We start from the raw sequence: 25414 nt of genomic DNA on the forward strand, positions 1-25414 counted from the left end.
ATGTGAGGGTATGTAGAGCGAGCAAATGGTTATGAGCTTACCCAGAGGAACAGCACGAACAGCTACCGCCTCAAGTGCCGTATTGAGTGGAAGTTGCTGACAGGCTACACTTCTGTCGAGTATGATGGCCACACCACCAGATGATGCGGCAGAATCCTCGCGATCTCTTCAGAAAACAATATTCTGACGTAAGAAGTTGGTGTTTCTGGAGTTTAGGTGTGTTTCTTGAACACACAGCACCTTTGGATTAAATTTATTGATAAGTTCTTGGATGTCATCTAGGTTGTGGATTAGTCCCTATATATTCCACTGCATTATTGTGTTCATGGTGGAGGAAAATAAAAGGTGCTGTGTGTCTCAAAAGGGAGGAGAGTGACTTTACAGGGCCTTTGTTAGGCCCTCTAATTGGTGTTTTGTCTTTTTTGGAGCAGTTGAGAGAACCTCGCTGCTCCTTCGACGCAACCTGCGCCGTTTGGCTTGGACTGGTGTCCATAGCCTCTTGTGAGGTACTGGACACCCGCTCCAGAGAGCGATGTGTGCGTCGCGTAGACTTCATCTCGAGCGACGAAGTCTTCGTCCCCACCGGGCCGGAGGTCGAAAGGACCCCTGTGGCCTCTGCCGTGCCCTGGCTGCTGCCAGAGCTTGTAGATGCCACTGGTGTGGAGACTGAGAGATGGCAGGGCAGCGTTGGCTGCTCCCACCGTAGGGGTGGATGGCGTTGGCCTCGGCACGCTAGGCGTGGTTCGGGCTGCCGCCAGAGGCCATTGTGGTGCCGCCCCCCGTTGCACCACTTCGGCGAACAATGTTTTCAGTGAGAATAATGATGAGATCTGTTGTCGAGCTTCATGGAATGTTATATTCTCCTTAACTTTTACTGTAATTATTCCCTTTTCTTTCTTCCAGGCTGGACAAGCTCTGGAGTATGCAGGGCGACTGCCATTGCAGTTCGCACAATGTAGCTGATTATTGCAGTCGTCAGCAATCGTAACACGCAGAACAAGTAGTAAATCATAACTATAATTCACAATTTCAACTATAAATTGAACTACATTAACAGCAAAAAAAAATTATTGCACATTACCACAGGTTTTCTCCCTCATACAGTGTTGTCTGGGAGTCTATTTCATTCATCAATGGCAGCAGGTAACCGTGATTTATTAAAGGCTACAGTTTTGGCGAATACATGTTGAACAGATAAGGAGTTAAAGAGCTGTCTCGAAGTACGTGATGGAGAAAAAATAATTTTATTGCGCAGGCCGGGGAAGTTTAAAAATAACTTGTGAAACAGACACATTCGAGTGATTTTTAAATGACGAGCAAGGAGTAGTACCAGTGATCATTTAATGGCACTGGCACTTTGGTAAATATCGTAATGCGAGGTAATAAAGTGCACGGCATGATTTTGAATAGCCTCGGTCAAGATTATTAGGTATTCTTGATGCGGGTTCCAGATTGCCAAGGCGCATTATAATTCTGCATGAATAAACATAGTGTAAGCCAATTCCGTAAGTACTTACTGTGCAGGCTAAACCACCAAACTTGCATTAGTCATAGGCACTGGCACCAAAGTTCCACTTAGTAATTTTTGTAGGAAATTATATCGCCTAGACTAACTGGGGCCATAAATTGAACAAGATATAATAGTAATAACCACTTTTAATAATGGCATGCATAGCTTGCATGGCCTCTCTGTGCGGGCATTTTGCTTAGTAACACAAGGTAAAGCATGACATTTTGGATAACAGGTGTAGCTATGTGAAAGACAATTCCTTGCACACGAGTTTTGCTGCAAGATTGTGAGGCCCCTTCGGTTGCACTTTTCTGTGCAACTAAGTCGTTTCTTGGCATTACACAAAGGCGATTATGTTTCTATACTCCATTTTACCAACTTTGTGCACTGCAGCAAAGGCAAATGTCAGCCAAGCCGGAGCAAGAGCCAGCTGTGTGTTCTGAGAAGGGCGTCACTGACCCACCTGTGAAGCTTCCGTTCAATTGGATTCGGTCCCATGTCAGTCAATCAGTAACAAGTGTTGTACATGTTGACATCAAGTGAAAGCGTAATGGTGCGTGGGAGGCGATCTGGCAGTGCGCGACTTTCTTCTTTTTTAGATGGAACACGTCTGAGAGACTATTAAACGTGCGGTTATGTGACTCCTCGTCTGGCTGTCTCATTCTTCTCTTCTGGCTACATGGTGTCAGAACAGGTGCTCCCAGCAGACATCGGCTCCTAGTCATCCTATGTGCGAAGGACGACGCCAGCAAGTAAACACCGGTGGCTGCTCCCTACACACACATCTCGGAACTCCCTCCACCGCCCGCATTCGAAGCAACGCGCGCGGCCCCCCATGGGCGACACCTGACCAGATCGCCGCCGAACCTCTACCACGGCACATGGACCAAGACAGCCAGGACGACGCTAAGCGCGAGCCCAACATCTCCACGAAAACACAGAAGAGAGGATCTTGTACACGGACGCATCTTCTTCTCAGAACTCCGAGGGCTACCGGACAGGGATAGCTTCTGAAGGCGTACCACTGCCCTGGGGCTTCCATTACAACATTAGCACGCAATGCCTGGCGGAAATCACGGCCATTGTGGAGGCCGTTACCATGCCCAACCCACATGGCCGTAATATACTGATACGCACAGATAGTCAAGCAGCCTGTCGAGCCCTCACGACAGGCGACATTCCAAACGCGCATTACAACGCATTAGCTAACCACTTTGATGCCCACCCTTCTATACATGTGCGGATGCAGTGGATACCTGGTCACTCGGGGATTAGAGGGAATGAAGTGGCACATGCCATGTCCCGTGCAAGTCTCCCGGGCCCTCCCCTGTGGTGGCCGGATTTACTGAAACGTACTGAATTACTTGCTCTGGCGCGTTCCAACCGGCGCAAAAGATTAGACGAAGTGCGTAGCAACTGTAGAATTTATCCAAATCTACCCCACTCCATGACGCGACGTGAAGTGGCCCTAGTGCGGTGTGCGCAAACACTCTCTACTGACCCCCCACATACAGCACTACATACAAGGCAAGGACAGGCCTCCCACCTGTGTGGCGTGCGGTGGTTTCCTGGATAACGCCCACATTCTGTGGGATTGTCCGGGTGCCCATGCAGCCATGCGCGGGAGCGTCAGTCAAATCCCTACTACACGAAGACCTGCGACCCTGGAGGAGTGGCTGGCAGACTCCTCCCCAGATATTATGAAAGCACTGCTCTCGTACGCATTAAACTTCTGGGCCTGTCTGAAGATTAGGCCTCGCTCTTTTTGGTGGACCCGGACTGGGGTCTATATTTAAATAAAATTGTTCTCTCTCTCTCGGAACTCAAGCAGCGCGACCCCTAACATTAGAGGTCATGGCATCGCTCGTAATTCAACCGCCGGATGCCTTCAACTTTTCGTCGCCGAACGAGTAGCCAAAGTGGAAACAATGATTTGAACATTTCCGAACCTCTTCAGGGTTGTGCGTGACGCCCGAGAAACATCAAGTAGACGAGCTACTCTATATCATGGGCAAGCAAGCCAAGGAAATCTACACCACCTTTGCTCTCACTGAAGAAAACGCCAAGAAATTCGACACAGTCGTGGAGCCGTTTGACAAATACCTTATACTGCGACGCAATGTAATCTTTGAATGAGCCAGATTCAACACCAGAGCGCAGCAAGACAGTGAGCCAGCCAAATGTTTCATTACTGTGCTTCACACACTTTCGAGTTCACAAGCTTTCGAGTTTGTATGCAAGAGTTCGTGTGCAACCATCTGGTTTTCGAGTTCACAAGATTTCAAGTTTGTGCGCAAGAGTTCATGCGCAACCGCCAGGTAGTTGGGATAAATGATAAGCAGCTATCCGCCAGGCTGTCCACTATCGACGTGGACCTCACTCTTCAAAAGGTTCTTGAGTCCGTCCGCCAGATCGAGCGCATCCGTCAGCAACAAGCGAAGCGCTACAAGGAAGTGCCATCTATGAACAAAGTTGCGACCGGTCCCCAAACCAGTGCATACTTCAAAACAAACAAAAGCAGCAGATATTCACGTGGTGCAAACAAGACATTTTCATCCTCTGGTAAAAACAGTGTACAGAACCCATGCCATTGGTGCAGTCAAGTGCATCATCCTCGCACTCTGCCAACACACTTGGAAGTCTGCAGGAATTGCCGGAAAAAGGGTCACTATGCCTCCGTATACATGTTGCAGCACCTTGATTATGTCGAAACCCAACAAGTCACTCTAGAAACAGGATTCCTTGGAGCAATCAAGATGTTGGATGCTATAATGTGGGAGGCAACAGTCTTGGTTTAAGGCCAGGCAGTAGATTTTAAAAGTGACACTGGTGCCGACGAAACCGTACTTCTATAGCAAATATTCCAGATGCTCAAGGAATGACCGTTTCTCTCAGTTCCTCCTCGCCAGCTACATGGTCCAGATGGAAAGCTTCTTCCTGCCACAGGAGTGGTCCAACTCGAGTTCATCTACCGCGACCGTACAACTACTCAGGATTTCTCTGTCTTAGAAGAGGTCCTCACTCCACTGCTAGTCAAGCCAGTGCTCAAAGAACTCCGGATGTTGACATTTGTAAACACCATTGCTGAGAAAGTGAAACTGAAAGAACTTCCAGCATTGTTCCAGAGACTAAGCAAGCTGCACAAGAAAAACTGGAGTCAGCTGCAAGCAGGAGCGAAACCTTTTGTGCCCAGCTGTCCGAGGCGCATCCCAATTCTTTTATATGAAAAGACAAAGTTCGAAATAATACAGAAAATCGGCAGCATATCACCTGTTGATGAGCTGAATGAGTGGCGTGCACAAATGGTATTCATCCCAACACCCTCCGGAAATGCGAGTATCTGCGTGGACTTCACAGAACTGAACCAACATGCTCCGAGAGAATGGTATTGCATCTCTTCCATGGAGAACATTCTCGGACTTCTTCACAGGGCTAAAGTGTTCTCCAAACTGGACGCCAACTCTGGATTTTGGAAAATTCTGCTTTCTGAATATTCTAAGAAGCTCACCACATTCATCTCACCTTTTGGGCGCTTCTACTTCAACCGGTTAACATTTGGAATTGTGTCTCCTCCTGAACACTTCCAGAAACAGATGTCATGCATTTTACAAAGCATCAACAGGATTGCCTATCACATGGATGACATCCTTATCTGGGGTTCGAACAAGCGTGAGCACAATGAGACACTCAGGAATGTGCTTCAGCTACTAGTCAAGGCTGGAGTGCCATTGAATGAAAGCAAATGCTTGTTTAATGTCCAACACCTGATATTCTTTGGACACTGGCTAGACCAAGACGGAATATGACCCAACGAAAGGAAGGTTGAAACCATTTTGAAAAAGGAGAGCCCAAGAAACAGAACTGAGCTGCAAAAAATTTTCGAAAAGGTAACATACGTCGCCGTATTCATTCCCAATCTCTCTGAAGTCCTGCAACCAATACTCTTTTCTTGTTGAAGAAGCAAGAATTTGCTTGGGACGCTCCACAACAGCAGGCACTGAACAGATGGAAGTCTGTGCTCTCGTCTCCCCCTGTCCTTGGAGTTTACAATCCACCAAGAGAAACAATCGTCACTGCAGATGCATCGTCCTTCGGACTTGGGGCATTAATCCGGCAGAAGCAAAAGAATGGCAAGTTTTCGGTCATCGCTTACGCCTCAAGACCGAGAAGCCTTACGCTCAAATTGAGAAAGAGGCTCTTGCTTTAATCTGGACATGTGACACAGCGATTACCTTGTCGACAAGCTGTTCGAGCTGGAGACTGATCATAAGCCGTTGGTTCTCATCTTCCCTTCAAAGAGCCTTGACAACCCGACGCCCACATTGCAGAGGCTAAAGAGGAGAATGATGAGATACCTGTATGAGATTGCAACGTTCCAGGCAATGACTTTCTAGCCACAGACATTCTTCCCAGAGCACCTCTACGAAAAACAGAAGAAACAGAGCTCACAGAAAATGTGGAAGCTTTCGTATGCTCTTTAAAAACCTTTATTCGCATAAAGGAACACTGCCTTCCATGGTTAAAGGCATCTCAACAAACAGACCTTGTACGTGCACAACTTTGCTGGTTGAGCAAGAAAGAATGGCCCTCCAAGCGAGATTTACCAGTGGACGTAAAGCCCTTCTGTGAGCATCAACACTACCTCACTCTGGAGAACGAATTACTCCTCTACGCTGCTTGTATTGCCGTCCCTGTCTCTTGCCAAAACAAAGTCCTACGACTCTTACATTAAGGACACTTCGGCATAACAAGGACACTTGCTCGAGCCAGAGATTGTGTCTGGTGGCCCACTATAGGAGCTGATATCATGTCCCTGGTGAAGCAACATCAGCAATGCGTCAAAACAAAAGTTAACAAGAAAATGGCACTAATAAGATCCGAATTTCGAGAAAGACCCTGGCAACGCATTGCAATGGACTTGTTTCACTTTAAGAGCCAGTGGTGGTTGATAGCCACAGATTCTTATTCAAGATACCCTGAACTGGTTTGGCTGGAGAAGCTCACGTCCACAGTTGTAGTCAAACACTGCAAGTCATTTTTTTGCACGCCACAAAATTCCTGAAGTGGTTTCCGACAATGGCCTGCACTTTTCGTCACTCTTCGCTCATGACTACGGCTTCGACCACATTACATCTAGCCCTCACCATCCTCAGAGTAATGGAATTGCTGAGGCTGCAGTAAAAATCATCAAGACTTCCATGACAAAGACCCTTACCGGACACTTCTAGATTACAGGTTGACTTCTTAAAAGAATGGGTATAGCCCTGCAGAACTACTCATGGGTCATCGACTAAGAACCAAGCTTCCTCCTAGTTCCGCCAAGCTTACACCCCAAATGGCCAGATCAAGAAAGCCTTCGGAACTTAAATACAATAAAGAACAATACCGAAAATGTCAAAGGAAAGACCTCGACAGATGTCAGAGAGAGTCTGCGACCTGCCGGAGCTTTTCTATGGAGACAACGTATGGTTGACAGACCTCAAGCACAAAGCGACAGTACGAGCTCCAGCAGATGAGCCTCAGTCCTACTGGGTTAACACCGACATCGATGCTGTACGCAGGAACAGGACCCAGCTAGTTCGGTATCCCCCTGCTAACACTAACACAGAAAGTGCCTGCATCAGTGAGGGTGCTGCAGATGCTCGTTCATGTTGCCAAGAAACTTCCCACATGCATACCACACGTGGGAGGTGCATGCTGCAGTGAACTTCACTTGCTCTATTGGAGAGATTTGGGGTCATGTTGTAGATGCTGCCATCTAGTGAAAGCAGGGCAAGACAGTTCCCTGTGACGACGTGTCGGGGATGATCTGGCAGCACATGACCTTCTTCATCTTCAGGTGGAACAGGCCTGAGAGACTGTTAAACATGTAGTAGTTATGCGACTCCTCGTCTGGCCGTCTCGCTCTTCCCTCCTCGCTACAAGAACTAGCTGCACGCTTAGAGACGAGAGTGGGGCTCACCCATTGTGCGACACTGATCTTTCTGTGAAGCTTCCCTTGAATTGGCTTCGCAAAGAAGGCAATGCACAACAATGTTGGAGCCCCTCTTCTAGTTCTCTTTTCTGGTTGGCTGACACGACCCATAGCTTTCACTGCATCACGTGCAGTCACTGATATGGGGTACAGAAGGGCAATATACATTTTTCGCATCTGTGTATGTCTGCCTGTGTAGCACTTTAAAATGTAACTAAAGGAAAACATAACTTCAAGCTAAATTGACAAGAGTATAGTACATGTGCCTAAAGCATCACTCTGATCAAGGACACAGCTTTTATGTGAAATAGTGAAAATGTAGGCCAGGGTTGGTGCTGCCACTGTAACAATGCAGTAAGACCTTCTGTGAGTTATATATATATATTATTTACAATTGATAAATTGTAGTGAACCACCGATAAAAAGGTAGTTACGTTGTATTCGGTTTTACTAGATTTTCCTACAGCGCAGTGCATTGAAGTCCACTATCTGGCTCACCCTCGTCTTGGTGAAAGTATTTCTAGACATTTGGCACCTTCTCTGGGCAAGCCACCGACTAGCAGCATCTGATACACCCAGCCTAACCTCCGAGGCTGTCAATACAGCCACGTAATAGATTCAATTTGTCACTTGCCCTTCTGACTGCAGAACTCCACAGCCCTTTGAGGTTATTTTCAAATTACATCATCTCTTGGCATAAAACAAATTTTAAAATGTTTCTAGAAGGGTAATATAACATTTTACAATGACCTACTTTTTGAACGATTTCCGGCTTACGTACTGCTTTGTTCTTGTTCAAAATTCACAGCGAGATCACATTTTATGATGCTGATCATTCACTGTAACACTTCGCTCTGTTGCCTAGTTTGTCGAATAAAGTATGAAAATTTGCTGTTGTCTGCGTCATTTTTGATGTCTACATTGCACCCTTCGGTGACTACAGAAGCCAAATATTGAACAGCATGCTTTCCACACTGCAAACGTTGCAAGGGACCAGGTAACATCAGTGCTGACACGTTTTGGACATCACCCACTGCAAGGGGTGCTGAAGAAAGCACTTTGCACTTTTTTCTCAACAAACCAAGCAAGTAACAAGTATATACAGCGCCAAGTGTTCTAATGAACGACCCAAACCATAATGTGCGAACATGATGTGTAACTTAAGCAAACATAAAGCAGCGGTAAGCACAAAATCTTGCAAAGTGAAGCTGTCCTTGCCTACCCTCCCAAGCTCAGTTTGGTTGCTGTTGCAGCTGGGTTGGTCAGAATCGTGGAAGATATGTTTGTGGATATGAAGGCTATATGCGCACCGAATGGCAATTACCAGCAAACGTGCTCTTAGAGCTCCTGAATGGTAACTGACAAAGTAGTGCCAGTAAGCGCACCTTTGTTTATTTCTAAACAAGACCTGCACATATAATGTTGGTTCATAGGTATCGTTAAAGCAAACTGGTCTATTTATGAAACAGCACATTATATTCAGTGTATTCTTTGATTTCCCCATTAGTTATGTGCTACTGGTTTTAGGGCCATTCCAAGCCAATCCTCAAGAATGTGTAAGCGCTGATGCTGTTTCTGCGTACAGCACCAGTGTCGCTGTTAACCCAGTATCATCTGCTTGAATAAAGCTTCGCTTGACAAAGATTCTAATGTGTGCGTTACATCTGCATATTTTCTTAGGTAAAAAAAAGGAAAATGCAGGTCATTATAGAATTATTTAATGTTTGCCTTCGCTGCACCTTTGACAGCGATTGCACATGTAACCATTCCTAAACACCCAGGCACCAAGTCATGCTATGTGCTGCTGTATTGAATTTTCAAACAGATACATATACATAGCAAAGCTATCCATGAAAAAGAGCTGTTCATTCTCAAACATGTGCGATAACACCAAATCATCCATGCGTTTCTAATGCCAAAATCAGCATCAATAAATAAGTCTGCTCCAAAATAGAATATACGAACATCCAATCACTGCACTACACTAGTACAAACTTATGCTGCCACAACACGAGGTCTAACAAAAAAGAAAGAGCCTGAAAGGAAGCTAATTACTACTCCATAAGAAGTGATGAAAAAGAAAATTATTGGTGCAGCATAATCAATAGAAACACAGGATAGATTGCAGATCAAATGTAGGTAGCTGATATTCTAGTTTAGACAATGAAAAGGAGTTACCATATTTATTCGATTATAAGGTGGTCATGATTATAAGGTGAAGGCGCACTTAAGGGACCTGAAAAAAAAAATCCATGAATGCACGCTAGAGTAGCCGTCGGCCATATAGAGTAGCTGACGAATTATTAAGATTTACCGTGGACTACCTGAAATACTGAATAGTCAGAAGCACCCATAAGGCGAAATTCCAGCTGCCTTGAAGTTGCACCTCAAGGCAATATTCGCATATAATTCGCAACTTACTGTTACAAATTCACACCTTTACTGTTCAATTTTTCAGATTTTCGGTGTGGGTTATACGAACACAAATACGGTTCTACCTCACCTGTCAAGGTTTATTAGTTGATACAATTTGAGCTGCCGTTTAAAATCTGGAATGCTAAAAATGTGACACTGCTGTCTCTATATTGCAACAGTGACTTCATTTATCAGCCTCGGATACAAGATAGGGGTGACATTGAGGCTAAGGATTCTTGAAAAAAGTTTGCCTTACATTCGAATAAATATGGTATTCTAGTTGCGACTGAGACATGGACGAGAGATTGCAATCGATTCAACAAATAATTAATGGTCTATTAGACTAACACAATGGGTGCTTAGGAATGAAATGCAGTGAAGGGCAGTAGGGCACAAGAGTGAGTGATGGTGATATCAAACATACATTGTTTTGCTTTTTGACTGGAATCATTTTTCATTGAGCTGACACTGTTATTGATTTGCCGCTCAGCGCAGGACAAGTGTGTATGAGATGCCCAACTGACAGATTGCATGCACAGCGACCGACAACTGTGCTCGCCATTATCATTGTGTTGAGTGTTTTATTTTTCTGAGCCAAAGCTCACCCAATAAAAAAGCTTGATCTTTAACTCATGCTCTTGGCAGTGCCAATTCTTCCCCATCAGTACACAAGGCGACAATATTAAGCTTGCAGGACACTTGAGCCATAATTAACTAGCACAAAAAAGACATTGGACGACAGCAAGAAGCACACAGGACAGGTATGGGGCAAGTACAGCTAATGCAGGAGAGGGGCCATTGGAGATCATTCTTTGTCGTGTAGCGAGCTTAAAATAAACTGACAACGATTTCCCTCAATGTCGCCACAAAAAATGATAATAATAGTGATAAATAAATAAAAAAACGAATTAATGGTGTGGTGACACGAGCTTCTGGCAGTCATTACATGGGAGAGTGCCACCCAGTCAGCGACCGATTTTCTGGACGCCCGATTTTTCAGACATGCCCAATGATTCAGACAGCTTCGCAGCACGTACCCCATAGAATCAATGTATAAAAACGTCTGAAATTTCAGGCGCAAAAAAACTTTGCTGTTCGATTTTTCAGACTTCTTGGGATGACCACAGGTCAAAAACAGCATTAACCCCTTAACCTTTGCTGAACTGTCCCAAAACCGTTACACTCTTTCCACTCGAGATATCTCTTTTTGAGCATTTTGAACGAGACACGCTCGTTTGCGGGCTAGTTGGTGTGTCGCTTCACTGATGGCAGCACTGCGCAGGTAATTTTTCATTTTTTTTCAACCCCCATTGTACATTTTCCTTTGGTGGGGTAACTCTTGTTTCAAAATATGGCGTCCAGTGAAGGCAACGCATGTGTTGCTGGTCCGTCGTTGTGTAAAAGAAGCCTTTCGCTGTCGTCCAGCTGTTCGGACGATAATGATTCAGACACCAAAGTTTACTTCGTTTCTGGAAGCGACAGCGATGACTTCGAAATTAGCCCTCCATCAGATGAAGAAGACTGCTCAGAAGACACTATTGTAAGTACGCGTCATTGGCGGCGAAACGACGTGAATGACATCCCCACGAATCCTCATCGGTTCCCGTTTTTGGGCGTCCCCTGTAAGGTGTTTAATTTAACATCGCCTGATGATTTGACTTGATAAAACTTTCCGAAGTGCGCTCTTGCTCGTTTTTTTATTATTACCAGCAGGTAGCTGGCCTCCTTTATCATGAGCACTATAAACTTAATGATGCTAATTTGACTGAGTATGTCCTTGAATTTTTTTCAACGTCGAAAAGTTAGTTTTTAGAAGGAAAATTTTCAATATCAAATTATAAAAAAATAAGCAGTTTGGGCATAGAAATTGGCAAAACAATAAAACAAGGGGTTAATCTAAGCCACCACCACCACCATCATTTTGATTATCTCGCCGCCTCGAACTGGCGCTCTCGCACACAGATCCGCTGGCAGCCGTAGCCACCACCGTGGGAACACTAGGCTTAGCTACTTTGACGTTCGCTACCAAGTTTCTTGCTATTCAGTGGCGTTTTTTTCATTGAAGCAATTTGCTACTGTTAGCAATGGCGCCAACTCCGCCTTTGTATATCGCCTCAATACAGCTGTGTTACGTGGTGAGGCATACAGGAAGTATTGCGGTGAAGCATACCAAGAGTGGGAAGGGGAAATTGTCACAGGAAACAGTATGTATTCCTTAATAATACATGCGTGCACCCGCCGTCTCATCACAGTTTGAGTACTGATATGCCTAATAAGTGTACTGCCAGGCCTTTATAGCTATTTTGGACGTGCCTGTGGCCATTTGAGCCCTTGGGGGCAGTAAAAGGCACGCATGCGTTTTTTCTGACTGCACGATGTTTCAGGCGTTCTCGCGGCCGCTAGGGAGTCCGAATAATCGGATGTTGACTGTATTTCACATCAAAAATGTATGTGGCAGTGTGTCCTAGTAGTGTCGTTCCTGTCATGTTAAGATGGGTGAGATCCTAAGGGCTTCTCTGGCAAGCATTGTCACACTACTGAAGCAAGTGATGGCTCTGTCTGGGCTTGTGTCCAGTGTATCTCCAGTGACATTCGCACCAGCGAATGACAAGAGTCATGCAATCAACTGTTACTGGCTACCAAGGAGTGACTTACAGCAAGCAACCTATGTCCACACCGGCAACCGCGACTTGCCCATTGACGCCCCAATGATAGTGCCATTCACATCTGCTTGCTCTGCCATAACCAATGCAGAATAAGTGTCAGTGCATACTGACATCCTGCTCCAGCATCGTCAATTGGTTCAGCAGCTTTGCGAGTCCAGTCACGGAGCTGAGAAATCAAGCAGCGAGCGACTGACCCAAAACAGTCCCCTTTCTTTTTGTAGTTTGTAGCTCACCAAGTTACTACACCAGCCCACAACTTTCAGAAAGTACTACCAGCAAGCTGTAAATCAGGTGGCATGCACTAACAGATTTGACTGCATCAGGTGTTCCATGATAAATTCCAACTGCCAAGTCACGCTCACACTTGCAAAACTTGCAAGGGTCAGCACTATTTGTGGATAACGAAAGTTCAGTTCAAAGCCTTGCTTCCTTCGGGCTTACAACTAGCTTTGACATAACCACTGTGCGTACCAATTTCCATGATTCAAAGCAACTGGGTTGAAAATTGCCTGCATTCTCCATAAAGTTTCCAGAACAGACAAATTCCCTGAAAACTGGAGGTTTTTCCTAATGGTAGAACCCCCGTGTGATTTGTTGTGAATGCGACCAAAACTAAATCTCCCCCCCCCCCTTTTTTTCTCTGTGCAGAATCTTGTGCACAGATGTCTCCCACCTTGTAACCGTCTAAGAGGGCTTACACTATTGAGAGTAAACAAAAAAATCCGAGGACACCTAAGGACTTCCTATGGGTTCTGAATGCGAAAGCATTCATGTCCAATTGAACGCTGCTAAGCGGTCCTTCGTGTTATGAACTCTCGCGGGTAAGCGAGTCCGTTTAGACGCTTGGCCAATGCCTCATAGGTAGCACAAGGCCAGTGCACTTCGATCTGTGATCTCATGCTACCTTTCCGAACTGCCATAGAATCTAACGGGGATGCTCCCGAGTAAGGCGCAATGATTTTGGTGTCGCCATTTTTCACGCCGGGCTTAGCAATGGGCATTTCAGTCCAAGTAGCATGATTTTATAAAGCACAGTGCACAGGCCTGCTATCTAGGAGGTGCTAGTTTAGCCCAGTGGATAAGACACTCGCTTCTGAGCGTGGGGTCGTAGGTTAGAAAGTCACTAATGCCAACGTTTTTGCTTTTGAATTTATTGTTTTTTTAATTATTATGTTCTCTATAGGAATTAACAAGGCAAAATTAGAACACAGGCGAGAGCTTGCATGGACAAGGAACGTGTGGATAACACAGGACTGTAAGACCGAAAGCAAGGGTGACATGGTGTCGCAGCGATGCCCTCACGCAACACTTGGTGTGCCAGCAGGTGCTCCCTTTCGCTCGTTTTGCTCTGTCGAGGCGCGCACATGACATGGATCCAGCCAATGGGAATTAGGTGCCGCTTCGATGCTACAGACGCCGGCTTTTTCGCTGAGTGGGCCCCATTTGATGATTTCACATCAATAAAAAAAAGAATATCACGGTTGCTGCTCCCAAGTCACACCATACAGACCATGGCTCAGTTCAGTTCTGGGTGTAGTGCCCACATCAGAAAAGGAAACCAGGAGCTCACCATCAACTCTGCTGTCAGTCACACAGGTGACATGCGTGTGGCTGCTGCATCTACACGGCTCCAGGTCAAAGTAAGGGATCGGCCAACTTCCAACTCGCCAGAATCCTGTCCAGGCTAGTTTCACGGTGCCACACTTTTTTTTTCCACAAAGAGAGCAACAGAAAAGCACAAGTTTTAAAAGGATGAAAAAAAATCGGCAGGAATCTACAAGGTGGAGGAAATTTTCGTGAAAGGAAGTAATTTTCACCCACTCAATAGTAGCATAAGGCTACAAATAAAAATCATTTTCTCAGAAAAAAGGCTTTGCAATAAATAAATGTTCATGCTGGGCCACAGATCGAACCTGCCACCACCATTTTTCCAGGGTAATCACTCAACCAGCTGAACTAACCAGGAGGGTGAAAGCAAATCCATGACTGGTTAGCATAGTTGGCAGAGCAGCTGCCATGGATAGGCGAGGGTGCAGCATTCAATGCAAGCACCAAAATGAATGTATGAACGAAGCTTTCTTTCTGAAGAAAGTGTGCGCATTTCCTTTGTGGCTTCATGCTACTTTTGGATTAATTATGCCTTCCATGAGTTTACTTCACTTTCCTGGCACCAAAAACCTTAGACCCAACTTGCTCTCACCAGAATAATTTGACATGGCTGAAGGCGTGCAGTCATGTGCAGGGAGCATGCTTTGACATAGGACATGCATCAGTGGACATCAGGTAACTCTTTGAAGGAAAGCATCCAGCAGTCAGAAGGAATAAGCAAGCCGAGGAAAGCCTGTGTATGTTACCGCATAAACCAGAATATAAGTCCGGATTTTTTCATGAAAATAACAAGCTCAAGTCACCCCTTGTCTTATACAGCAGTCTTTAGCTGTATGTGAGTTGTCGTCTGGCAAACTATGGCAATCTTGCTGAAGTTATGCACTAGATTTGTTGGTTGCTCAGCGCCAGTTATGCGTTTCGAAAGAAAGTGTGCGGCATTGGAGAGTGCAGAAAGGAAAGCTGCTGAAGTGCAACTCAAGCAAAACGTCATTTTATAGGCGTAGGGCAGTTCACCCGCAGCTTGAGGACACACTCGCAGACTTCGTGCGTGATTGCTGCCGGAGACCGTGCATACAATTTGCTGCAAGCCGTGGAGCTCTCGCGAGACGCTCTGGACTCGAAGCGGCCAGCGACAAACGGTCGTATTCCGAGGACAGTGCTTCTGTAGTCTCCTCCAACAAAATGGGACTATAGCTCTGACGGTGGTACCCGCCGGGGTGGCTCAGTCAGCTAAGACGTGCTGCTGAGCACGAGATAGCGGGATCAAATCCCGGCCACGGCGGCCGCATTTCGATGGAGGCGAAATGCAAAAACGCCTGTGTTCTTGCGTTGTAGTGCACATTAAAGAACCCCAGGTGGTCAAAATTAATCCGGAGCCCTCCACTACGGCGTGCCTCATAATCAGAACTGGTTTTGGCACGTAAAACCACAGAACGAACGAACGAGCTCTGATGGTGGGTGAGCAGTGCCGTTTCGAAAATAAATACGTTTAGGCAATTTTTAGTTTTCTTTTTTTTCCCTTTCCTTTTTTCCCACCTATATTTAGGGGCTCAACCTATATTCCCACTCGCCCTATAATCCAGTTTATACGGTAGCTTAAACGGACGCAAAGTGGAGATGCTAAAACTCCCATTGCAGCCCGCCTGACACGGCAGGACACACTTTTTTTTTATCCAGTGGCCGTGGCCCTACCAACCAAGCCATGCCATGCTACTGTGCTTGTGGAGCATGCTGGTCCATGTCAAGGGATAACAGGTAGCCTCACAATGAAGACGAGGTGGACAAGGCTTGAGAGGATGGTTGATGCATAAATACAGTAATGCAGGGGTTCTCAAGTACAGTCATCCCACGGAACCCTGCTAAGCTCCATAAAGTGCCAAGGAACCCCCCCCCCCCCGAATTAACCGAATGTCGAGATCACGAAAACAATAAACAAATACTTCACTACGTCATCACGCTTCTATTTACTCAATGAATCGTCAAATCTTGTTTCTATTTAGCACAAGACCAGTGCGGAAGCTGAAATTCTCTTCATCTCATGACTCATTAGCGCTAGCAGCGGCGAAGGCCTCGCGACATCCTTCGCGGCGCGTGTTTTCATCTGAGACGCGCTTTGCACACCAACGGGCGCACATCTCGATTATTTTTTCGTCACTCAGCTGCTCGGCAACAAATTGTCCGTCCATCGCGATGTAGCTGGTGCTTTTTATCTTCGGCAGCTTTGCACTGAATCAAAGCGAAACAACCGCGGCCGCTATCGACGATCATGAACGGCGACTTTACGGTTCAGAAGGCAGGCGGCTGACACACGCACAAAGTCAAAACGAAACTACCGTTCGCTGCAAGAAGTGCGGACGAAACTGCGGCCGGTCGCTATCGACGCTGGAATGGGAGGCGACTGCGCAGTTGTGAAGGCACGCAGCCGACGCGCGCATCGAGTGAAAACGAAACTACTATTTGCCGCAACCGCGGCGGACGTAACTGCGGTGGTTATCGACGCGATTAGAGATAACGACTATGCACTTACGGAGGCACGCGGCTAGCCGCCAACGCGGTGTTGCGCGCGGCGATAAATGCAAGAATAAAGGCTTTAAAGCTTAGGCACGAAACGCTTCGGCGTTGCTGTCAGTCACGTGCCGCTTACGATCGCCGCTGAGGACCACGGCGATGCGGACTACGCCGATTCGTTTCGGTTGGATGCTACGCCGTTCTTGCTCTTCTGCGGCACGCATTTTTATTTTTTTTTCCTCCAACGTATACGTCAGTGCGCACACTATCGGCACCGACCCTATCTACAAATAGGAGAAACGCGCATGGTGGTAAGCTACGGCCTCCGAGATTCAAGTGTGAAAGCTTAGGCGCGCTGCCTGTTCTCAGAGGTTGGGTGGCTAAAAGCTGCTTGCGTATTTATTGCACAGTTCGCCCGTTGCTGTTACGCACTGTGATGTGCTTTTTGACACTCGGGCATGGGTAATGGAGGTTCTTTCGATCAAGCACACCTCGTGTTCGCAGTTTTAGACACTTGTCGACAGCGGGACCAGGGAAAATTTATCAGTGGCTCGCGGAACCCCGAGCAGGGGCCTGCGGAACCCGTAGGTTCCGCGGAACCCACTTTGAGAACCCATGCAGTAATGGGAGAGAAAAGTCGTGGAAATCATAACGAAACAAACAGGTCATAGAACTATAAGTAGAAAAAGATTACGCCAGCAGTAAAATATTCAGCTGTAGTAAGAAACGAAAGATAGCGGCAACGTGACAGATCTCAATATGACATGGAGGGAGTCAAATACTGTGTGTTCTACTCTAATACGGGAACAAAAAAAAGCCCACTTGAGCATGTATGCTCTTGACAAACCTTCCAAATTGGTACACAAAATACATGAAACACGGAAAGTCTATAGAACGTGTAAAACAGTGGTGCTGAGTCAACATGTTGCAGAATGGTAGACATGAAAGGATAATCACGTAAACTTTTCAAGCGAAGCTTGTTTTAACGCACAAATTTTGGTGGCATCCGTGTACGCAAAAAACTATCATCATCAGCATTGGCTCGAGCATCATTGTTTTCTTCCGCATCTGGCTCATTGGCGGGGCCCGCAGTTAGTGCTCGTGCTCGGCATGGGCTCGTGCCACTGCTCCTGCATTCATTCGTCATCTGCTTCCACAGCTGGCTGCATTTCCGCTAATCATTCCAGCATAGAATTTCACTTCTCTTCTGTTGTTGTAATGGGGAGGCCGCGTTGACGGGGGGTATGAGCCACTGCTTAAGGCAGTACAAGACATTCTTGCATAACAGACAGATTCAATTTTGAAGCAGTTTAATTTCAAAGAATCACAAGCGGCAATGGTGGGTGCATGCTGCTAACCATGCCGCTGACCAAACACGAGACAATGAACGCAAGCGACAACAGCAGACTGCGGGCATACTGTCAGTGACCTCGTTCTCTCCATCGCAGCCATCGCATCATGGTTAGTTTAGGTGCACCGACCACAAGCTTCACTTTCCCCCATTTTCCGGTAGGGGAGGGGTTGGTTAGTTTTCTAATCCTCATCTCTTCTTTTAAAGGGACACTAAAGGCTGATAAGAGTTTAGGCTGTTAAACTATTCAAAACTCTGTTTTTGCCAATTGAAGTTGATTACTGGAAGAGAACATAAAGGCCAATCTTTTTTTTAATTTTGTGCCGAAACCTTAGCACGAATACATGAATGAGTATGCTGCCACCAGATTTCAAAGAATTTTCTTATATTTTAGCCATTGTGGTTCAGTAAAGCTTCTCAAAACTTTCCAAGTTTAGTCTTAATCTCCTTTGTTTAGACCACCTTTACCGATAAGCAGTTAACTTGGCCCGAGCAGGCAATGTCAAAATACATGATGTTACAGACTGCTGGCGCAAAAACTTCAAGGCAGTGTTGCCATCAGTGTTCTGTTTCTGTATCTTTTCTGATGATGTGCAAGCGTAATTTATTTTTCTCTTTAGTATCTCCTTAAAGGATTACTGACACAAAATTTGTTTCTCGTTCCTTTCTCGAAGAGGCAGCTGTCGACGCTATGATTGCAGTGCAATGCCTCAATTCGCCAGACTCGACAAATCATTATTACATAATCATTCAACGTGTACAAAAGGCACACTGAGTACAGCACAGTTATTACTGTCAAGCAAGAATCCGGTAACATCACAAAAATTAGCAGCAGTGGTCACATATCAATAACTATTGCCAATGAGGCATTTGTCAGACTACACCACAATGGCATACTAAGTTATACATATATATATTGTGGGCGTTTATTACGCACATCTTCCTTATCTGTATGTTATCATCATCATCCACACACTTTTACCTATGCTCCTCTTCGCTTGTATATGTGACCATCATTGCATATGTGCTGCGCTGGTTCGGTGATGAGCTCCCGAACCTAAAAAAAAAAAAAACGTCGTCCCACCAACGTCACAAGTAGTGGAGTGTGCTCTTCGATCCTACGTCCTCTGGCCGTCCGGTCTGCCCCTAGGAGCTTCGTTCAGGTCGCCGCTTGCGCCCACCATCAGCCAAGATGCCGCAGGACGTGCAGCCTGGCACCTCTATTGCCACCATTCCGACATCGCAAGTGACTCCTTTTATCTTCACCAGCCCCCAGCGTGACCCCCATGTCTTCGCTCGTCTTCACAGAGAGGATGTGGAAAACTGGTTGGACGATTATGAGCGAGTCAGTTCCGCCAAGCAGTGGGATGAAGTTCACAAACTTCGCCATGTCGCCCTTCTATCTGTCTGGTGTGGCGAAGACCGTGGTTCTTTAACCACGAGATTGACTTCACGGACTGGACTCGTTTCAAGCACCAGCTTCGCGAAGTGTTCGGCACACCGTCTGTTCGGTTCACTCATTCCAAAAAAAGCCTTGATGCTCACAAACAACACCTGGGAAAGTAGTACACCTCCTACATCGAGGACGTCCTTGCACTCTGCCGACATGTGAATTCGTCAATGTCGGAGTCAGAACAGGGTACGCCACATTTTCAAAGGCATTGGAACTCTCGCCTTCAATGCCCTCGCCACCAAGAATCCGGCTACCGTCGCTGACGTCGTCACCACTTGTCAGCGCCTCGATGAGCTTGAGTCTGCCCGCTTACAGCTCGACTTTAACGACGCCCATTCTACGGTGGACAACGATCTACGTACACTGATACGCACGCTCATACGCAGAGTTGCAATTGATGGGCTTAACCTCACCGTTCAACGTGTCCCAGCCAGCCTTTTGGTGCATCATTGTGTGACACTATCAGGGAAGAACTGGCATCCTTGACCTGTGCTGTGCCAGTACAAGCCCCTGTCCCTCACGCACTACAGACTACCACACTACCGACATACGTGCAAGTTGCTGCCAAGCAGCTCGGCCACGTCACTTCTCCGTTGCCGCTACCAACTTACGCGTCGGTTGCTACTGTGCCCAAGGTTAACTTCCCTTCATTGGCCCACCTGTCCTCACTGTCACCCAGTACACCGAACACCCCCTACTACCCACCTTGGTGTCCGTCTCATCCTACGTGCTATTATTGCGGCTATTGCGGCCACATATCACGTTTTTGCCTCAAGCACCAGCAAGACGAGCGTCGGGGCTACGATATGTGTGAGCGCGATTTTTAAAGTGTGGCCTCTTACCAAGGGTGGCGTTACTCTTCACTTTCGCGGCACTCTCTATCTCCGCCTACACCACCTGAAGCACGTGGCGCTTACCGTTCAGCCAGACGCCGTTCCCCATCGCCCTTCCGCCGCTCATCGTCACCACTTCGGCCTGCCTCACTTACCTCTACCGTTCGCGCGGAAAACGAAGCGACGCAGTTTCCGGAGGAAAAACTGCATACACACATAAGACTGAAATTCCTCCAGCGCGCCCATCCAATATGATTCGTGTGTATGTTGAAGGAGTGCCCGTGGATGCTATAGTGGATACTGGTGCGGCTTTGTCTGTTATGAATGCTCCTTTGTGTTCCCGTCTAAAGAAAGTTACGCCTTAAGATGGTCCCACACTGGTTGCAGCCAAAGGGAACACTATTCGACCTTCTGTACTGCGCGTGTACTTATCGATGACATAGTTTGCTGTATGTGATGGAGAATGTACCCGTGCTCTCACCAGCTGATTTTGGGATGGGATTTTCTTTCTTCTGCATCTACTGCTATTTGTTGTGGGCAGCGTGTGGTATACTTTACAGACACCGAACACTTGCTTGGCGAAGAAACCCACAAGCCATTTCACCTGAGCGCTGCAGAAGATGCGGAACTACTCCCAGGACGAAACCAAGTTGTTAGTTACCCTCCTATCCAAGGACATTGACCATGGTGACGTCTTGGTGTTCCCTTCTTCCCGTTGCCTTACTAAAGGCATAGCATTTCCATCAGGAGTTGTTCGATTCCACCATGGATCTCCACTGGTCACTGCCACGAACGAAACACCAGAAAAAATCCTACTTCCACAAGGCACAACCGTTGCCTGCGTCGCCGATCTGGAGTCTGTCTGCATCTTGCCGCTTACAACAGTCTCATCTGGGGACCCATCTTCTGGCGATTCTTCTTTGGCCACCGCCCTTACAGCAGACATCAGCACTGATTTGAAACCCGCGCAGACACAACAGCTGCTGGCTTTTATGAAAAAGCACGCTGACTCTTTCGACGTCTATTCCTTGACCTAGGGCCAAACAACTGTTGCAGAGCATCGTACTCTGACAGACGGCACATCTATCGTGTGGCGCCGCCCGTACCGTGTGTCACTAGCCGAGTGGAAAATCATCAAATGCAATGTCGCCGACATGCTGGAACGCAAGATAATTCGCCCCTCGGCTAGTTCTTGGTCGTCTCCTGTTGCCTTGCTCCACAAAAAAAAAGATGGCTCCGTGCGCTTTTGTGTCCATTACCAGGCGCTCAATAGTGTATTCGAATAGACGTCTACCCTATGCCGCGCATTGACGACGCCCTTGATTCCCTCCAAGGTGCGGAATACTTTTCCAGCCTGGATCTGCGTTCCGGCTATTGGCAAATCCCCATGACGACGAAGACAATAAAGAAAAAACAGCGTTTGCAACCCCCGATGAACTGTACGAGTTTAGCGTAATGCCTTGTGGGCTCTGCAACGCGCCCGCGACTTTTGAGCACATGATTGACACCATGCTGCATGGCCTGAAATGGAAGACCTGCCTTTGTTATCTGGACAACATTGTCATTTTTTTATCCTCATTTCCTCAGCACCTGCAACACTTGGATGAAGTTCTGACGTGCCTCGCCCGCACTGGTCTTCAGCTGAACTCTAAGAAATGCTGTTTCACCAGCAAAGCCATTAAGATCCTAGGTCATGTCGTGAGCAGGAATGGCATTCAGCCGGACCCTGACAAGATTGCTCCAGTCCTCCGCTTTCCTCGTCCTGACAGGCCCAAAGACTTGCGCAGTTTCCTTGGCCTCAGCTCTTATTTCCGTCATTTTATACAGAACTTTGCCTCCATCGCAGCTCCATTGCACAGGCTAATAGCTTCCAGTGTACCCTTTCTGTGGTCCCAGGAATGCGAATTGGCGTTTGCACGCTTGAAAAGCACCCTCACGTCTGCACCTGTGCTTTGCCATTTTGATGAGGCCACACCGACTCTCCTACACACAGACGCTAGCAGCCACGGTACAGGTGCTGTTCTTCTGCAATGCGACAACCCTTCGCGAGAGAGAATCATTGCATACGCCAGTCGTGTACTCAGCGCTTCCGAAAAGAACTATACGATCATTGAACAAGAGTGCCTGGCTGTTGTTTGGTCGATACAGAAGTTTTACCCTTATCTCCACGGCCGTCATTTCACCATCGTTACGGACCATCACGCCTTATGTTGGCTTTCCACACTCAAGAACTTGTCTGGACGCCTGGGTCGCTGGATTTTATGCCTCCAAGAGTATGATTTCGAAATCATTTACAAGTCTGGAAGGAAACACCAAGATCCCGACGCTCTTTCTCGCTGCTCGCTTCTTATGGCCCCGATCAACGCCTCTGCAATCACTTTGCACGTCACCAGTTGACCGTCACTTCTACGGTTTCCTCCCTAGCCTCAATGTACCAACTGCCTTTAGACGACGATCAGCCACTCCCCTCTCATCAGCTGGCTGACCCGTACTGTCAACACTTCATCGATCACATCTCTGGGGCTTCTCGTCCACTTAACGCGCGCCTCCGTCGCCACCTCGTTCACTTTAGGCTGGACGATGGCGTACTGTATCGCCGTATTTACCATCCTGACGGGCTATGCTCGGTGCCAGTTCTACCACAATCTATTCGACTTGGTGTCCTGAACGCCTTTCATGATGATTTAACAGCTCGCCACCTTGGGTTCCATAAAACCTATGACCGCATTCGAAGTTGTTTCTATTGGCCAGGCCTTTCTGCTAGCGTCGTGAGATACGTCGGTTCCTGCTCTCTCTGCCAGCGTCGCAAACTCCCAACATCTGCTCCTGCCAGCCAATTACAGCCGATTCTGTGCCCCACAGCGCCATTCGAGGTTGTTGGGATCGACCTTTATGGGCCCCTTCCGGTCACTACTGCTGGCAATCGATGGATAGCGACTGCCGTCGACCATCTGACGCGCTACCCTGAGACAGCTGTGCTTACTGGCTCTGCTTCGGAAGTTGCTCACTTCGTTCTTGAAGCCATTATTCTATGCCATGATGCTCCTCGCGTACTGCTCAGTGACCATGGAAAGGCGTTCCTTTCACAACTGCTAAAAGAAGTTCTTCGAGCCTCCGGCACCGCCCACAAGACAGCTTCTAGCTACCACCTTCAGACTAACGGCCTGATCGAGCGGTTCCATCACACACTTGCAGACATGATCACCGCTTATATTCAACCAGACCTCAAAAACTGGGATGTCCTTTTACCATACGTCACTTTCGCCTATAATACGCCCGTACAGTGCACAACTGGGTACTCGCCATTTTACCTCGTTTATGGACGCTGTCCTACTTTCTTTCTGGACATTTCATTCTTCACCTCCAAGGCTAATTCATCTCTATTATCGTGTGAAGAATATGTTTCCCGACTCGACCACTGTCGCCAGCATGCTCGCCTGAACACAGAAGCCGGACAACAAGACCAAAAAAATATTTACGACGAATGCCATCGCGTTGTATCTTTTCGACCTGGTGACGAGGTCCTGCTCCCGACTCCAGTTCGCACTCCTGGTTTGTGTGAAAAATTCCATCCATGGTTCATCAGGCCGTACATAGTCCTTGGACAGACTTCGCCTGTCAACTATCGCGTAACTCCTCTTGACGTGCGCACAGACCACCGTTGCCACAATACCGAGGTTGTCCACGTCTCCCGCATGAAGCCCTTCACGCGGCGTGCCTCGACACACCTTGACAACCAGCCAGGATGGCCGCTTTCACATGGGGGGGAAATTAGTGTGGGTGTTTATTACGCACATCTTCCTCATCTGTATGTTATCATCATCATCCGCACACCTTTACCTATCCTCGTCGTCGCCTGTATATGTGATCATCGCGTATGTGCTGCGCTGGTTCGTTGACGAGCTCCTGAAACTAAAAAAACATCGTCCCACCCGCGACGTTTTGTTTATTAATGCGTTGATATAAAACTGAAGCACGCCCAAATAGGAGCTTACAGGCCAGAGATGTTCAGATGAATTAGCGCAACAAATGGACAATCATGCAGAATGAACTTGAGCACTTTCATGTTCGAAAGCACTAATTTAACTGAAAACTATGCAAGTCCAACGAGCCCAAATCTTTGTCTCCTTTAAGCAAGACCACCAGTGGTAAAATGTCTCACAGTGCAATTTTGTATGAAGAGGCATAGGAGACATTACTTGTACTAGTCGAAGTGTAGAAATGATAAAGGGAAATGAAATTGGACGAAAAAAACAAGTTGCTGCAGGTGGGAACCAAACCCACATATCTTCGCATTAAGCATGCGATGCTCTTGAAAACTGAGCTACCGCGGCGGGGTTTCCTATTCCACTCTCATGGTATCATATATATGTACCAGATACACATATACCACCACTCGCGGCCACGGTGGTAGATGTAGAACACCACAGGTATCATGCAGAATGTGAGCTTCCGTGTGGGTGGGAACCGAACTCGCCACCGTCTGGGTTCGAAATTCCCACCCGCAGCAAGTTGCTTATTCATTCACTTTCATCATGTCCCGTCACTTTTCTACATCTCAATTTTTTTTTAATTCAAACAAGTTTTTCCCCCTATGCTCTCCTTGGGTTATTGTCTGTTGGCTTCATATGATCATGACCTACAAGAACTGGGCCCATCAGTTTTCCTTCTTGCGCAGCACAGTCAGTCATAAAACTTTATTCTCGGTAATGGGAGTGATGGGTTCTGCGACCCCACCAGATGGCCCTCAGTCAGTGCTGAAGGTGACCTCTTGGGCTCGCGCTGTGACCCGGACTTGTACTTCCGGATCAGAGCTGGCCAGCAGGGTAATTTTGTAGTTTGCCAGGCTTGTTTATAAATAATACACAGCAAGTCAAATGTGATTTGGTTACATTATGCAGTGCACAAATGATTGATATCACAATACACTCTGCTGCCCTAAGAGATTACTGTGTTGGTGCTTTGTCTCTGTATAACTGCATTTCTTGCTTTAGTTTCTGGTTTGTTTTTCTTTCCTCCCTCATGTGTGCCCATTCACTGCCGCGAGATCGCTATAATGTAGTTCTGTTTTTGCAGCTTGGTTTATGTGTACAAAG

The 25414-nt window shown here is 47.0% G+C and overlaps 1 long non-coding RNA gene across 1 annotated transcript in view; it reads right to left on the bottom strand.

Annotated features, from left to right (window-relative positions):
* Positions 1 to 14134: 14134 nt before the first annotated feature.
* Positions 14135 to 25414, bottom strand: part of LOC119435033 (uncharacterized) — a 29435-nt gene continuing 18155 nt past the window's right edge. The window contains exon 4 of the long non-coding RNA XR_007464640.1: positions 14135 to 14240. This is a non-coding gene — a long non-coding RNA (uncharacterized LOC119435033). The remainder of the gene's footprint in view (positions 14241 to 25414) is intronic.

The sequence above is a fragment of the Dermacentor silvarum genome, unplaced genomic scaffold (genome assembly GCF_013339745.2).
Source record: "Dermacentor silvarum isolate Dsil-2018 unplaced genomic scaffold, BIME_Dsil_1.4 Seq395, whole genome shotgun sequence".
Classification (NCBI taxonomy): Eukaryota; Metazoa; Arthropoda; class Arachnida; order Ixodida; family Ixodidae; genus Dermacentor; species Dermacentor silvarum.